Below are 18,249 nucleotides of genomic sequence, written 5' to 3' on the forward strand. Positions count from 1 at the left end.
TTATGGTCTCATTGGACTGCTTAATGCCTCAGGAACCATTGACTAGACAGAATTTCTCTATATTGGTGTTCAGAGGAGATCTCTGTGAGGTTCAGGATACTGCTCTTTGTTTTTCCACTGAAGTCTTCAACTTTTACTATACTTCCCTTGCCAATCTCTGCTCCCTTCCCTCTCCATTCTACAACTCTACAATTATACATAAAAGAAGGTAGACTGATGAACTTGACTCTGGAAAGTATTTGACAAGCTCTTCATGTGAGCAATCAATGAGCCGCAGTGCCCTGGGGAAGGGACTTCCTTGGTGTGGATTGTAGTCCCAACCCAGCCACTAATTTATGACAGCCTCTTAGGAAGCGCTTAATTTCACCTAGAATCTCACTCTCCATCCGTAGAATGCATCTAGCTGCATTGCCTCATTGGGCTGTTGTAAATAGAAAATCAGTTTACAGATGCAAGAACATGTTGAAAGACTCAAGCATTATACGAAAGCAATGTATTATTTATTTCTGCTATCAAAGAGATGTAACTGGTTCAGAGGAAGCTTGACCCTGATTCCAGAGGCAGAGCACAGAGAAATAAAGGATATTCTCCTTGTTTGAGCTGAAATCCAACTGTCATTGGCCTCTGGAAGAAAGTGCTAGAAGTTGTTATGGCCTGTGGGTCACTGACAACCAGAAACCAGTCTCAAAAACACTGGGGAGAAAAAGTTTGTTTGGGGTGGAAGAGTGAAGGGAGGGCTCTTGCAGAGGAAGGCTGCTGCCAAGATGGAGCAGATGACATGATCTAAGAGTCCCTTCCAAGAGAACCTCTGGAAGGAGAGCTCTACAACATTACATCATGTGTTACCCAGACCTCTAGGTCATCACTAACTAGCATAACGGGGCCTCCTGATTACAGCTGCTGCCCCTGGGAAACTACCATTGGTGCCAATAATCCACAGGCATCCCAGAAACTTGTCTCTCTTTCCTGTCAGGAGGCTTTTGGGTTAGAACAGGTGAAGGAACTGCTGACATCTGCCTTTGTGTCTCAGAGCCCAACATAGTTTGTAAGAGGGAAAGTAATACTTAATACTATGAGCTCTCTCTGCCTCCTTCACCATCTATCTCATTAATAATGTCCAGTGCCACATAGTACACTGCTGCCCACATGCATTCTAGCAAACCTCCTCACAAGGCAATGTTCACCATAGGGCCTAAATGTCCTAAAGAGTTTGATTTAACAAGCACTTATTAAGTACCTACTGTATACACACTATTGCACTAAGTGCCAGGGATAAAAAGAATAGAGCAGAGGTGGACTGGGCATCTCTCACAGTTTGCAATCTAAGAGGATAGAACGATGGTGCACATAGGGTAATGGAGAAGAAACTGGACTTGGAGTTAGAAGACCTACCCTGTAACCTTAGGCAATTAGTATTTATTAAATGACTACTGTGTGCTAATGACTCGTGGGAGAGAGGGAGAGAATTTGGAACCCAAAATTTAAAAAGAAGAGCATGTTTAAAATAAAAAATAAATTTATTTTCTAAAAATAAACATTCAGAGTTGAAAATAGACCAGATAAGGCAAATGCAGAAGATTACGTACCGAGAAGGGGATTTTAGAATCCAGGAGGTGATAAGGAGAGAGGATGACAGGGTGAAGAGGAGGGAAACAAAAAAGAAATTGCATGTGGGGGGGAAAGTACATAAAACTAGCCCAGTCTGACCTTTAGATCAAAAAGCACTCAAGTAATACAATAAAAAAAGAAATTGGCTTCATTTTTCTTGTTCAGAGTGATAGATGACAGATCAGTAGTGATTGGGGACAACTGTTTTCTGACTTGGGTCAAGTAGACTTCCTTTGTCAAGAATCTCAGGCTAGGTCAAGAAGGAGGCCCTTGGAGCCTTCTGATCACAACAATGGCTGCCCAGAGGACAATGGTGCCTAACAGATCCAAGTCTGAAATGAAACCATACACGGCTGAGTTTCCTTTTGCAGAGAGCCTGTATTTTTAAAGAACTGAAAGGCATTGCCAAGCTCAGGCTGTACATCAGTGTGCAGGATGGAATGGAATCCACTGACAAGAACACGTGCTGAAAGCAGGTCAATCCCAAGAGCCAGAGTCAGGTGAGGATGGACCAGGTCAAAAGGAATGAGATTTTAGCAGACATTTGTTTCCCTTGGGGCATAGAGAGATTTGGGTAATTTTTCCCAGCTTTTTTTTTTTTTTTAACTTTCCCAGAACTTCATCATCTCAACTCACAGACCCAGAGAACAACTTCATTAACATGTATGTGTTCAAAGCAGAAGAAAACGAGAGGATCCATTCTACCATGATTCTTTGGGAGCTGCCTGGGAATTTTTCTGACAACTTTGGCAGTGGGTTTTAACCCAGGGTCTGGAAAGGGAAGCAATGAAATATCCAGAAAGATTGTCATTCTGGCAGAGCTGACCTGTCCATGAGGCATCTTGGGAGAAAACTCATAAGTCCTAGACTTGGAATGTAAAATGAAGTCTAAAAATGTCTCCCACACATCTGGCTATAAAGCCAAAGAATCTTGGGGGTTCTTGAAAACAGAGGGCATAAGAAGATGATCAGAATGAATGCCTGCAACACACTGAAGCCCTCAGGAACAGCTAAATCAGTGGATTCCACTGGCCCTTAGACCACCTCCATTGGCTTACTTAAAATGCAAATGCTCTACTAATGACAATGTAATCACTAAGTGTTATACAGCACTTCAAAATTCGCAATGCACCTTATTATCTTCTAATTTCCTTTGAGTCTCACACCCCAGTGAAGTAGAATCTATAGGAGATTTTGTAGATAAGAAAATGGAGGTCTAAAGAGATAAAGGGATATAACCCCTTACACATCTAATTAGTGTTAGACATTGGACTTGAATCCCAGACATTTTGACTTCAAGTTCAGCACTTTAGCCATGATATAATAAGCATAAAACATAGCTGTTTAAACTCTTGGCCATGATACTATTTATCTAGCCCAAATTTCTACACAGTGTCTTGGATTCCTCATCTGTGTAGCCCTTCCAGTTCTGACACGCTATGGTTTCAATGCTTGGAGTGTTTTATGTTTTGTTCTGTAGCGGATGGAGAGGACAGAATAGCTCACTGGATCATTCGTCCCATCAGGAGGTGCATGGGTGGGAAATCTGAGGGCTGCTGGGCTCTAGAAACTTTACAGATGGATAACCCTATCTGATAATTAGGTCAAAATCTCCAATGAGTACAAAAACTTCTTTCACCTCCATGATCTTGCTGGTGTGTTATTTCCTATGCTTAGAATATACTCCTTTCCTTCTCCACCTGTAGAACCACATTGTCCATCCAGCCAAGAGAAGCATTTTAGGACAGTAGGAAGATCAGTGGATTCAGAATCAAAGAACTTAGGGAATTAGGTCAAATACTGCCTGTCACTCATTTTCTGTGTGATCCTGGACAAATCAATTATCCTTTCTAGGTCTCAGTTTTCTCATCTGTAATATGAAGGGGATGGACTAGATGACTTCTAGGGTCCTTCCCAGCTCTAAATCTAACCTCCAATCCAATCTGATATTTATTTAGCATTTAGATATTTAGCATAAAGCATATATTTAGTACCTCTTATGATCAAGTAGAAGACTCTGGGGATACAAAGACCAAAAAAAAAAAAAAAAAGATTTAGTCCTGGAAGGGTACAGTATATAGAAAGATAATTTAAAGCCACAAATCAAAAGCAACCTCCTTTTCCCTCCCCACCCCTGTGATCTTTCCCTTTGGATCTCTTATAACACATGGTTTTGCCATTAATATATTTATCATATGTTATGGTATATTATAGATAGCTATCTATGTATCTTTTCCTGTGACTGGACTATAAGATCCATAAGGACAGGACTATGTCTTATATGAATTTAGTTTCTCTACCAACCCCTAGTTCTCTGCTCATAGCTGGTAGGCACTGTGATGTTTATTGAGTTAAGGTGTTGTCGTATCTAGATTCAGACAAAAATGGTTCTAAGGCTCTGCTATGTACTACCTGTATAGTCTTGGAGATGTCATTTCCCTTCTCTAGGTCTCAATTTCTTCACCAATAAAATGAGATGGTTGAGAGAATTGATTCTTAGAGTCGTCTCCAGAATTTAAGCCTTAAACACCTCCATCTTTCTTTTGTTACCATGGGTCTTTCTTCAGTCTACTGACCTTGAAATTGACCTGTTCTTTGATGTAACATTGTCATCCTGCCTACAATTGGCCATAGGAAGTCATTCCCTCTCCCAACTGCTGGATATAACAAGAACCCAGGAAAGGGCCTCCCAATCACAGCCGTTTAATTCCCAGAAATAACTGTTGACAGGGAATTGAGAGGAAACAGGCCCCCTTGGAGCTCTGACTCTATCTCACATCTTCCTGCACAGCTGGCTAGGCCACAATGTTTTACAGCCTGTGCAGGTAGGGAAAGGTAGGTCTGAGGTAAATGGGGGCAGGGAGAAGGAAGGAGAATTTTGGCTCCAAATCCCTTAGGATGCTCAGGTAGCTGTCAACACCCAGGACTGGAAAAAATCACAAGGTAACCTGACTCACTCAATCACTGACAGAAAGATTCTGCTTTGGCAGACTTGGTGACCTGGGGGTCTTCCAGATGTCAGTCTGTGCTCTCTTCAATCAGTCAGCGCCTCCTCCAAGGCTCAGAGGCACCAAAGAGGATAGAAGAGGGATAAAAAAGAGGAAAAAGGAAAGAAGTGGATGAGTCGCCTCCTATCTCTCTACACTTCCCTGACCCTAATTCTGTCTCCAGCCCAATTCTTCATCATGTACTTGGTATGTTACATAATCTACAGATGGATCCCAGTAAAACACTTAAGGTTGTGGGAGTCTGGCCTATACTGGCCACTGCCTTCCCAACAAAAAAAGAAATCTAACAGACATGCTTTCTCCAGTGTAGACACTGTGATGAACGATAACACCACAACATGGTAATGTGCCATCCCTGTATTATCCTGATCTAGAAGCCTCTATAAGAGAGCAAGTTCCTAAGAGAGAGATAATGGAAGTGCATTAATTATCCAACTCAAAATAGAGAGAAAACAGGAAGAGGAAAAGAGACTGAGACCTTACTTTCAGTGCAATACACAATGATGAAACACCAACTATGGGCCAGGAACTGTTCCAGGAGTTAGGGGTACAAAGATGAAAACAAATCTGTCCCTACCCCATAGGAGCTCACATTTTTTCAAGATATTATAGGTAAAATAAATTTTAAAATTAAATTAAAGCCCTGATAGTAAAGTTATGGGTCTTCAAATCCCTAAGGGAATGGAATGATATGAAGAATTAACTATTCCAGATAATAACCAATTCCCTTTAAACATCAAACTCTCTTTTAAAAAAAATTCAAATGTTTTAGATGAACATATTTCTGTAATGTACAATTGACTTTCCTGCCTTCTTTACAGAACACCTTTCCATTCTTAATAATTGGATTGTGTTGTGATATACTAACAACTAGAACTGATTGAGTGTGTAGAAGCTGTTTGTCCCCACACTAAATGGCTCCAGAGTATTATTGTTGATAACACTTTTATCCCTGCTTCCCTGGGATCTTGTGTTGTATGCATCCCTCTGTTGCGACCAATTCTGGAGTCAACTCTTGGGTACCAAAGAAACAATCAAGATGTCAGTCCCCTATAGACAACCCTAGAATTTTGGAGCTGGAAGGCCATTGCCACCATAATACACTCAGTCTTTGCTTGGAGATATACAGTGAAATGGAAGCCACTACTTCCTGGAGGAGCCAATTCTGATTTTGGACAGCTCTCATTGCTAAGAAATTCTTACTTTGTGCCTATGCAACTTCTATCTGCTGAACTTAGTTTTGACCACTGGAGTGAACAAAAATAAATCTAGTTTGTCTTTGACGTGCCAGCCCTTCAAATACTTGAAAATCTCTGTAGTAGCTCATGTAAGTCTTCTTTCTGGGGTACCTGTCCCCAGTTCTTTCATCTGATCTTCGCCATGATTGCTCTGTTTCTGGCTGTTTCTGTCAGCTGTCAGTGTGTGACAGTCCTTTTCCTCCTCTTTAATTTTCTGTGGTCTTGGAAACAAAATCATTAATTTTAATAAATTTTGTGTAAAATAATCATGAAAAGGATCTGAGTGCAAATGGAGGGAAAATATATTATTCAGCATGGATTCAGTGACAACTATTTTGCTTGCTCTTCTTCCTTTTTGCTTCCTTTCTGGTTCTCAGCTGTATTATAGGAAGGAAAACTGCTAGAGAACAGTTCCAGATTGGTGAAGTGTTCATGTACATGCACTTTACAAGACAATTATACTACCTACAGTAATCACTAAAATTAACTAGGACCTAGGTTTCTATGTCTCCTGCTATACTTCATTATGGGTTTGAAGCTAAACGTTCAGGCTTCCCACCCTTCATATGCCACCTGCCCACCTTCCATTTTAGAAATTAGTTATTTTTGTGTATTACTATATTTCTAAAGAAACACATTTTATGTTATTCCGCTTCAAAAACTTTATCTTCCAACCAAATTGGCCTGCTTTCTATCCCCCAACTCTGAGATGATGTGTCCCACCTCTCTGCTTCTGCCTAGGTTGTCTCTCAAACCTGGATTGCATCCCCAACTCTCTCCTCAATTCTTAAAATACTTAAATTCCTTTGGACTGAGCCCAGATGCCAGCTCCTATAGGACACCTTTTCTGATGTTCATAGATGTTGATCTCAACTTCCTCAGATTATCTTGTATTTATTGTTTACTCCACTGCCTGCCCCCTGTGATTACCTCCCATTTCCATATAGCAGTATAAAAATATTTGTGTATGCGTATATACATATATACACACATACATATGTTATTACATATAGCAATACGTACATAACAATGTGTGCATGTATGTATATATACTATGTGTATGTATTTCGTATGGACATAGTTTTTTACGTCTCCCCCATTAGACTATGAGTTCTTTGAGAGTGGGAATTGTTTGCTTTCCTTGAATCCCCAGTACTTAGCACTGCTTGGTACCTAGCTTAATAAATGTTTATTGACTGTGTAATTTCTGCCTTGTATTTGCCCCTTACTTTGGGACAACTAGACAATACAATGGATAGAATGCTAAGCCTGGAGTCAAGAAGACCTGAGCTCCAGTCTGGCCTCAGAACAATCACTAGCTGTGTGACCCTGAGCATCACTTAAACTTTGTCTGCCTGGCATATAATAGGGCTTATATACATATCAACTACTAGTTTTAGCTATTATTGTAGATTGTAAGGAGGAGAAACTTAAGGTAAGGAGCTACTATTTTCCCTGATGGCATCCATGCACTTAATGCTGAATAAATACTGGTTGAATTGAGTAGAATTACCACCTAACCATGCATGAGGTCAGTCAGAGTAGAAGCCAGGCTGCAGAATGTAGATTTATTACTGAGGCCTGACAGCAGTGAGGGGAGGGGTTTAAGTCCAAGTGCTAAGAGAAAAAGCTGTATAGTAAGGTCCATTAGCAATGGTTTCAGAGAGACCAGAGAAGACTTCTATGAACTGATGCAGAGTGAATGAAGTAAGCAAACCAGGAGAACAACTTATACACTCACAACAACAGTGTACAAATGAGCAACTTGGAAAGACTTAAAAATTCTGATGAATACAGTGACCAGGCACAATTCCAAAGGACAAATGATAAAGCATGGCTACCCACTTCCTGATAAAGAGGTGATGGACTAAATAGACAGTATTAGACACACATTTTTGGACTTGATCAATGTGGGAATTTATTTTGCTTGATTTTGCAGATTTCTCTAAAATGCTTTATTTTTACTTTTTTTCCAATAAGGAGAAGAGGCAGAGAGAAAAATAAATGCTTATTAATTGAAAAAATGAAATTTAATTTTCAAAAGACAACATCTTATGACTATAAAAGTGACTAGAATTATTGGATCTTACTCATTTTGTTGGCTTAACAGAAATTCACAAAGGTGTCCGAAGTACAGAGATCTAACCAACCTGAACATAGAACTAGATAGAAACTTTACAGCTATAAACCACCTAGTAACTAAAAGAGTTTCTAAACCTTAGAGTGGCCAATTTTCTGAAGGTGAGAGATTTTGTTACTGAATTTCTTGGGAATAGCTGGTTAGGATGGAGCTCAAAGCTGGATTGCTTCATTTGAACTGAAGAATTCACCTCTCAGTCAATCCACAGAAAAACTGGGGGTTCATGCATTAATATAAACAACAGCTTAATAAATGTTCCCAGGACTCTGGAGTAATCAGTATAGCTGATCACAGTGGCTGCCACCTTGTCTCAAGCTTTGGAAGTCTCTGATGTATGAGGGGACAAGCTGTTGGAGCCCTCCAGTGTCCCAGGATAGCAGGGTGGGAGAAGAAGGAGGTGGTTACTGCCCAATGGCACTAAAAATAATGCTTGTAGCTAGTCAGCAAGTGACTCTTTCCTCACACCCCCAACCTCCTTTGTTCTATTATCATCAAGGACTGTGGGTGGACCTAGGGCAGGCTCCCTGGCAACAAGGTTCATCTCAACTATAATAACACAACAGCAAAAATAAGTGCTTATTGAATTTACTGGAAGTGGCTTATTGAATAAGACAACAGACCAAGGAGCCAGAGATTAAGGCAAAGCCTTTCTGCACTTCCCAGTCAGAGGTGTGGGAATATCTTTCCATCTAATGCGGTCTGGTGCATAGTTTGTGCTTTTTCTTCAGAGAAATTCCTCTTAACAGATGTTTGGAAGGCATTCCTCCCATACTTCCAGCTCTACATTTCCTACCTCCCTTCAATGCACAACTCAGGTGCCACCTCCTACAGGAGAAGATGTCTTTCCTGATCCCCCCTCCCCCCACCCCACACCTCCAGCTTCATATAAGTCTTCCCCAGTTTTCTCCTTTTGGAAATTATTTTGAATTACTCTTCATGTTCCTCACATTTGCTTCTCTATTCACAAGTTCTATGTCCTCAACAGAATGTAAGCTCCTTCAGGGCAGGGAGGTTTTTTTCCCCCCTTTTACCTTTATATCCCCACTGCCTTGCAAATAATAAGTGCTTAATAAATGTAGTGCTGGATCTGGAATCAGGAAGAATTGATTTTCAAATCCTACCTCAGATATATACTAGCTATACGACCCTGGGCAAGTATCTTGACCTTTCTAAGTCTCCACTTCCTCGACTGTAAAATGGGGATGATAACAGCATCTCTCTCATAGGCTTGTTATCAGGATCAAATGAATAAAATCAGTGAAGCACTTTGCAAACCTTAAAACACTATGTAAATGCTATCAATAAAAATGTGTTAAAAAAAGAAATCAAATTAGTCACAGAGCGCTTTCCTGCCACTATTTATTCCCTCCTTTGTTCTCTCCTTCTCTCCTCCATTCACAAGATCCCAGGTTAATAGGCTCAATTCCATTTAAACAGATGGGGAAACCAAGGTATTAGTCTCTGGTCAGTTGCCTCCAAATCACGCAGAGATGGCTCTCAACCCTGAATCATGGCCCTTTTAGCATGGGCAAACCTTTGCTCCACCATCCAGGCTGATACCAAGCAGGTGTTCAGACCAAGAACATATTACTGGAGGTGAACTGAGCTACAAGAGATTTTCCTTTTTTACTTACATGATTAAACAGACCAGGGAAACATTTGCTTCGGAACAGATGGTAGTAGTTCTGAGTACAGCGAAGCCTGTAAAAAGTTTTCACACTGTTAAAAATGGCAGTGTTCTCTGTCATCCCTATTCTCATCAACCATCTGCAGCTGATAGGACATAAAATAATGACTGTAAATTCATTAGGTCCACACTGGCATTCAAGGCTATCTGTGCTCTGACAATGCTTCAGTCTACTCCTAGCTTTATCCTTCAACCTTCTCGCACTAGGTTCTAATTAGGTAGAACTACTGGCTGCTCCTCAAACATCCTATGACACTCCCCCCCTCCCCCATGCCTTTGCTCATAGCCTCACTAGAATGTAAATTCTTTGTGAGTAGGGATCATTTCATTTATTTTATTTGTATCTCCAGCTCTTAGCACATAGTAGGTGTTTAATAAATATTTGTTGATTCGGTGCCATTCCCTCCATCTAGAATACTCTTCTATCACTATCTTCTTGAGAAAGCTCTATCCTTCCTTCCGAGCCTAAATCATAAGCATAAATCAAAGATTGTTGAAACACACACACACACACACACACACACACACACACACACACACACACAGAGTTCCAGGTGGAATTCTCTCTCTTTCATCTTCTAGAGCACTTAGTTCCTATCTGAGTTCAAATCCAGCCTTAGACACTTATCACTCATGTGAACCAGGACAAGTCATTTAGCCTTTATTGCCTCAGTTTCCTCATTTGTAAAATAAGGATAATAGCATCTGCCTCCCAAGTTTGTTGTAGGCATCAAATAAGAGAACATCCGTAAAATACTTCACAGTATAAAATATCATCACCACCGCCATCATCATCTCTCTTATGGTATGCATTCTGCCTTGTATTCTAGGTATGTGTTTTTGTGGTTATTCAGTTGTGCCTGACTCTTTGTGACTCTATGTGGGGTTTTCTTGACAAAGATAGTGGAGTGGTTTGCCATTTCCTTCTCCAGCTCATTTTACAAATGAGGAAACTGAGGCAAACAGGATTAAGTGACTTGCCCAGGGTCACACAGCTAGGAAGTAAGTGTCTGAGGCTGGATTTAAACTCAGGAAAATAAGTCTTTCTGCCTCCAGGCCTATCCACTGTACCACCTGCCTTCCCTAGTTATTTGTGTTTCTTTTATGCTTTTTCTCTCTTGGTAGGCAGGAAGGTCCTTTAGGGCACAGACTATCTATGTCTTTCTCATTTTGCTTTTCTTCCACAGTGCTTAGTACAATGCCTTGAATAAAATAAATGCTAAATAAATATTTGTTGAATGAATGAATGGATGAATGGTGTACTGTAATAGAAAGAGCAATGATTTGAAAACTGATGGCCTGAAAGTGAATTCCAGCTCTGCCACTTCCCAGCTGTACACCATTGAACATGCTACTTTACAGATCAGGTGTTTCCTAATCTGTACAATGAGGAGGTTGAACCTCCCAGCTCTGGAGTCCTATGAATGAATTAATAAAACTCATACAGGGCCTCTTAAAAAAAAAAAAAAAACAAACTTGAGTGTATTTAATCCCATTAGTTCCCTCGTGATAGCTACCCTAAGGCAGACAATTCTTGTCCATATAGTCTGGGTTTCATCTATCCCTGCTCTGTACTTTTTTGCAAGTATGCACAAAGTACCGTACAGTTGGGTCTCTCTCCAAATGCGGTTTCATTCCTAGGGTTGATGCAATAATCCAGATAATTGGGCATGGGTCCTGAGCAGCTATCCAACAGAAGAGATACTTTTCCCCTGCCTACAGAGGGAGGTTTGTTATTTAGAACTGGAAGAGAGAGCACAAGCAATTACAAACATTCCCTACCCTCTTCTCTTCTGGTAACATGACTTTTTCCTGCTCTCGTGGGCCAAGACCATCCAAGACAAGACCTGACCTGTCTTCTTTCTGCTACCTAAGACTCACCAAGAAATGGAGCCATAGCCTACAGCAAACACTACAAAGCAGTTATCCTGAGCATTTGCTAATGGGATATTTTTAGGTTCTGGAATGTTTTTCACATGAAAATATTTTTAGACCAAATACACCCTGAGCAGCAACATGTGGCTGCTAACTAATTATGCAATTAATCAGCAAGGTACAGGTGAAAGGGCCCCTGCACATCAAAAAGAGGAAAATGAACATAATCCAACTTACTTTGATGCATGTAGTCCCAGAAAATAAAGCAGGATCGCAGCTACGAAGATCGCCAAGGCCACCAGGAGAGCTGGAAAGATAAAGAAAACACTGGACTCCAAGGCTTTTGCTTCTGTTCTCCTTCTCAGCCAGTTTAGTTGCTCTCCCACCCTGGTGTTACACACAAGATGAGCACCACAACCATTGTAAAATAAAGCCTCTGGACAGACCACAAGTTGCTTCCTCTAGCTGCAGAGACTTTGAAAAAGTACCCTCATCACAAAAATCCGGGACAATGATGCATTCTTCTTTAGGAATACAATGATAATCACAATTCAGCCCCTGCCTCCCAACTCTTCTCCTCCCTGAACTGTCACCCCATCCCACCTCCCTATAGGAATCTCCAAAACCATAGTTCATAGGCAAGGTTGTATTCCTAGGACCATAGGATCATAGATCAGAGCTGGAAGAGACCATCCAGTCCAATTCCCTCCTTTTAAAGAGGGGGAAACTGAGACCCAGGGAGCTGAAATCATTTGCCTAAGTTCAAAAAGCTAGTAAATATCAGAGGCTGGATTTGAACACAGGTCCCCTAGTTTCAGACCTAGAATTCCTTCCCATTGCACTAAAAAGCACCCTCCACTGAAAGGTCACATAACTTCTCAGTAAACTCAACACTCATGATAAAGGGTATATAAAGGTAGAAAAAAATCTACACTCATGATAAAGGCATAATTGGCTGTAGAAAGGAAAAACATCTCCCTCAAACCTTCCTCTCTCTCTCCCCCCACTGCCCATCTAAAAACGATACATGCCCATCAATGGTGCTTAGGACCACCCAGAAAAAAAGCAATTGCAAGGACAAGTTGAGACTACTTGAACCCTAATTTTTATCTCTGATACCTAAATTAAGACAGAACAATCTCAACCCATCAATCAACAAACTTTTACATTAGTTTGAAAAGTCACTAAAATACATTGGATGAAGTAAAACAGACAAGAAGTCTCTTTCAGTAGCCTGGAAACTTGGTCATACCTCTAGGGATCATCTGTAAATTATCAAGTGAGTTCAGAAGCGAGAGGAATTTCAGAAATTGGACTCTATGGCTTCCTGCCTATGCCTAAGAAAAAATGTCTACTGGGGGGTCAGGGGAGAAAGGGGTCCTTCACTAGGTATTCTTCCCCACCTCATACCACCTCACCACAACCTTTGATTTGAAGAGGGCTTTTCAACTTCAAAGGGTCTGGGAGAGACTGAGTTCCTTATTGTGATGTTAAATGGCAGCCCTGAATCAGCCTTTAGCAGTATCTCTGTATTGTTGGGACCCAAGGACAGACTTGCCTCTCAGCTCAACAGGGATCCCAACAACAAGACTACCCCATATCTAAGAAGAACTTTCTAAGTGCCCGCTGAATACTACAAAAGGACTTAGAGCAGCCGATTGGTACCATTGCCTTGTGTGCTATGAAATTACAGAAGAGAGTACCTGAAATTCTGTTTCTGAAATCCATAGGTGTTTACTTCACTTATTGTCACAGGGGTTCACAACACCACCTTAGCATATCCTCTTTCTAAATATCTACTTTAGATTAACTGATTAAATAATTCTCAGTTGACAGTGTTGAGGGTGAGGGTAGAAAACGCTTGGGTGCTGAATGCTTAATCCAGTGGCATTAAAGTATTTATTCAGTGGCATTTAGAGAACAGCCTCTAGAATCCTTAGTGAGAAATAGCTAGGCTAGCTCTAAGGACAAGTTTATCACTGTGAATGGGGCAGGGGGGCAGGCTACACCTCCAAAGTCAGTGAGTTGGTGGGCTAGATCCTAAGCCAGAAAACCAAATCTTCACTTGGAGAAAAGGGGAAATCTTTCCCTATTTGTATCCCTCCCTGTGAGCCAGATTCACATTTTGTCCTTGAAACGATTTAGGGAATTAAGTATGTCAAATTACTCACTCAAAAGTAGGGAGAAAGATGCCAGGGTTGGGTTGGTGATGTCTTCAACCATGTGCTGCAGATATACCCTGGCATTGTTCCCAGACCTCAATTGCACTCACCCCAGCCTTGCAGCAGCCCTCTCCCAAATAAAGAAACTCATCTAGTGTTTACATAGGTGAAAGAGAAAGGATATGGGCTTTTTCTACTTTAATTAACTCTGGTGACCTAAAACATTCACTGGAATGGGTTACTGGAACCCATTCCAAGAGAAATCTGACTTTAAAAAACAGAAGCCCAGGACAGGGGTAGGAGGGACTCACGGGGAAAACAGGATTCATTCCTTCCTCATCTACAAAATGAGAATTTTGCACTAGATTTTCTAAGGTCCCTTTCAACTCAAAAATTCTTTGATTATAATTTGGGTATCAGTCTGCAGAACTTGAACAGTGATACTCCCTTGGCCCTCTTCTCTGTTAGATATATTTTACCTCTTGTTCAGGGCCTAACTCAATCCCCATTTCCTCTCCTGACTACCTAAACCTGTAGTGTCTCTTTTCCTTTAAACTCTTTGAGAACCTAATGCCTTATACCATTCCTTTTGGTGCCTTGGGTTGCCATGTAAGTGCTTTATGGTAGCTTGGGATAAGGAAGACCTGGTCTGTCCTGCCTCTGTCACATACAAGCTGAGTAGCCCCTTATAACTTTGAGATTCTGTGATTCAGAATCAAATATGAATTCTGTTAGACATTTAAAGCTCTGCATAATCTAGTTTCTTCCAACTTTTCCAGTATTCTACTAAAGTATAAGATATAAGACTCCCTTCCACCCTTTCTGCTAACTTTTAGTTCTAACTACATAGAGAAGCTCACATTCCTCTAGGCAATTCACCAGCACTAAGCCAGACTTCATCCATGAAGCAAACCAGATTCCAGCACTTCTGATTTGGTTCCCTTTAGTCACATGCTCAGCACATTTCTAAATATGGTTTCAATGAATGGTATGGGACATGGAAGGAACTATGGAAGCCATCTGCTTCAATCCCCTTTTAAAGATGAGGAAACTGAGGCACAGGTGGGTGAAGTTATTTGACTGAAGTCACACAGTCAGTAAGGATCACAGGTGGTATGTGAGTCAAAGCATCAAAAGTGAAAAAGAAAAGGTGTGATGCCTGGGAGCCCTGGGCACGTTTATTTCTGGGCTGTCAGTTGCCACAGTCAGGATGGCAGGACAGTTAAATTGGGTGGGTAGATAGACAAAGAAGCCAGTAGCCTCAGGGAGAGTACCCATCTTTCTCCTGCTCTGAGGCTGCCCAAAGGTGGCAGATAAAACCAGCAAGAGGCAGGCAAGAGGGCAAAAAAGGAACATTCTCTGTTGCAAAAACAGTGGAGGTCTAGGAAGTCTGGTTTCTCTAAAGTGCTTTTCCTGTATTGTGTACATTCCAGGGTAAAGTATCATTTATGGAAGTGTTAGACGCAGAAGATGTCATGAAGTTGGGCAGGAGGACATTATATCACAAAATTAGGGACTTCTCATTGACAACAACCTCTGGAGTCCTTCCCTATTGTCTTTGGAACATCTATGTTGGAGGTTATAGGGAAAGGCTCAGACCTATTCATACCAATAGAGAGGAAGACCGTAACACTCACCAACCACACTCAGTGTAAATATGAGTTATTAGACTCTCTTTAACTCCCTCTCCCTGACCCCACCTTGTGCCCTATTAAGAAATAACTGGTATTTAGGTGATGCTTTTCTAGTTTGCAAAATACTCTTGAAGCATCATCTAATTTGAGCCTCATAGAAATCCTGTTAAGAGTGGAGAGAATATGGTGGATCAAGGGTTGATTTTGAGGTTACAATATCCTCTTCCTGGCAGTGTGACCATAGGCAAGTCAATTAACCTCTCTATACCCGAGATAACTCTCTGAGTCACAGATGAGATGTAATTATGTATATGGAAGTGACTTTTCACTTCAAAAATTCTCTCAAGGATCTGAACCGTCATACACCCCTGCCACCACTACCACCAGTCACAAAATTAACAAAAACTTCATTAAGTGGCTACAACAAATATGATGATGATGATGGTGGTGGTGGTGGTGATTTTAGAGATCAGACACCTGAGCCTTGGAGAAATAAATGATTTGCCCAAGTTCACACAATAACATGTATGGCTGAAATTCAAACCAAAGTCCATTGCCTCCAAATTCTATTCTCCATTCACAGTATCACAACGATCTCTCATACGCTAATGTACTTAACCCTCAGCCCACGTCAAATGCAAATATTTAATCTCATTCATTCATTCCCTGTTTCATCATCTGCACTTATCTATACTCCCTTATGGTCTCCCTCAAACGAGCATGGATGTATCTTTTCTTAGACTCTAAGCCCTTAGATATCAGGACAGTGACTCCAAGTTGCTCTTCTCTTCATCTCCAGACTCTCTAAGAAGCCTAATGAGCCTTGTCCCTATCTGTCAAGAGCCAACCCCTTCTTCAAGGTCCAGTTTGATACAACTTTCTCCCTTATACTGTATCTAGAAGTAGAAGTACTGCTTTGCTGGTCTTTCTTAACAGCACATACTTCTTTTTTTTTTTTTCTTTCCTTCTTTATTTTTAGTTTTCAACATTCACTTCCATAAATATCTGAGTTCTAAATTTTCTCTCCCTCCCTTCCCTCCCCCTCCCCAAGATGACATACATATACATTTATATTAAACATATTTTCATATTACTTATGTTGTAAAGGAGAATTAGAACAAATGGGAGAAGATAGAAGAAACAACAACAACCAAAAAGAGAGCAAATAGTATGCTTCAATCTGCATTCAGACTCCATAGTTATTTGTCTTGTTGTGGATAGCTTTTTCCTTCATGAATCTTTTGGAGTTGTCTTAGATCCTTATATTGCTGAGAAGAGTTAAGTCATTGCACAGTGTTGCTGTTACTGTGTACAATGTTCTCCTGGTTCTGCTCACTTCCCTCAGCATCAGTTCATGTAAGTCTTTCCAGGCTTTTTTTTTTTTAATTTCACTTTTAACATTCATTTTCACAGAATTTTTGGGCTCCAAATTTTCTCCCCCCTTGTCCCCTCCCCCCACCCCAAAACACCGAGCATTCCAATTGCCCCCATCACCACTCTGCTCTCTCCTCCATCATTCCTCTCTGCCCTTGTCTCCGTCCTCTCCTCTGTCCTGTTGGGCCAAATAACTTTCTATACCCCTTTACCTGTATTTCTTATTTCCTAGTGGCAAGAACAGTACTTGACAGTTATTCCTAAAACTTTGAGTTGCAACTTCTTTTCCTCCCTCCCCCCCCTCCCCCTCCCTTTGGAAGGCAAACAATTCAATATCGGCCAAATCTGTGTAGTTTTGCAAATGACTTCCATAATAGTCGTGTTATATAAGACTAACTATATTTCCCTCCATCCTATCCTGCTTCCAATTACTTCTATTCTCTCTTTTGATCCTGTCCCTCCCTGTGAGTGTCGACCTCAAATTGTACCCTCCTCCCCATGCCCTCCCTTCCATCATCCCCCCCACCCTGTTTATCCCATTGTCCCCCACCTTCCTTCCTTTAGTGGAATGTGATGAGAGTAAGCTTCATGTTTTTCTCTCACCTCCCCTCTTTTTCCCCAAACTTAAAAAAAATCTTTTGCTTGCTTCTTTTATGAGAGATAATTTGCCCCATTCCATTTCTCCCTTTCTCCTCCCATATATTTCTCTCTCACTGCTTGATTTCCTCTTTTTTTAAGATATGATCCCATCCTATTCAATTCACTCTGCGCACTCTGTCTCTATGAGTGTGTGTGTGTGCATGTGTGTGTGTGTGTAATCCCACCAAGTACCCAGACACTGAATAGTTTCAAGAGTTACTAATATTGTCTTTCCATGTAGGGATGTAAACAGTTCAACTTTTATAAGTCCCTTATGACTTCTCTTTACTGTTTACCTTTTCATGCTTCTCTTCATTCTTGTGTTTGAAAGTCAAATTTTCTTTTCAGCTCTGGTCTTTTCATCAAGAATGCTTGAAAGTCCTCTATTTCATTGAAAGATAAGTTTTTTCCCTGAAGTATTATACTCAGTTTTGCTGGGTAGGTGATTCTTGGTTTTAGTCCTAATTCCTTTGACTTCTGGAATATCCTATTCCATGCCCTTCAATCCCTTAATGTAGAAGCTGCTAGATCTTGTGTTATCCTGATTGTATTTCCACAGTACTTGAATTGTTTCTTTCTAGCTGCTTGTAATATTTTCTCCTTGACCTGGGAATTCTGGAATTTGGCCACAATATTCCTAGGAGTTTCTCTTTTTGGATCTTTTTTAGGTGGTGATCGGTGGATTCTTTCAATATTTATTTTGCCTTCTGGTTCTAGAATATCAGGGCAGTTTTCCTTGATAATTTCATGAAAGATGATGTCTAGGCTCTTTTCTTGATCATGGCTTTCAGGTAGGCCCATAATTTTTAAATTGTCTCTCCTGGATCTATTTTCCAGGTCAGTTGTTTTTCCAATGAGATATTTCACATTATCTTCCATTTTTT

This window comes from Notamacropus eugenii, chromosome 1 (assembly GCF_028372415.1).
Source record: "Notamacropus eugenii isolate mMacEug1 chromosome 1, mMacEug1.pri_v2, whole genome shotgun sequence".
In the NCBI taxonomy this organism is placed as follows: domain Eukaryota; kingdom Metazoa; phylum Chordata; class Mammalia; order Diprotodontia; family Macropodidae; genus Notamacropus; species Notamacropus eugenii.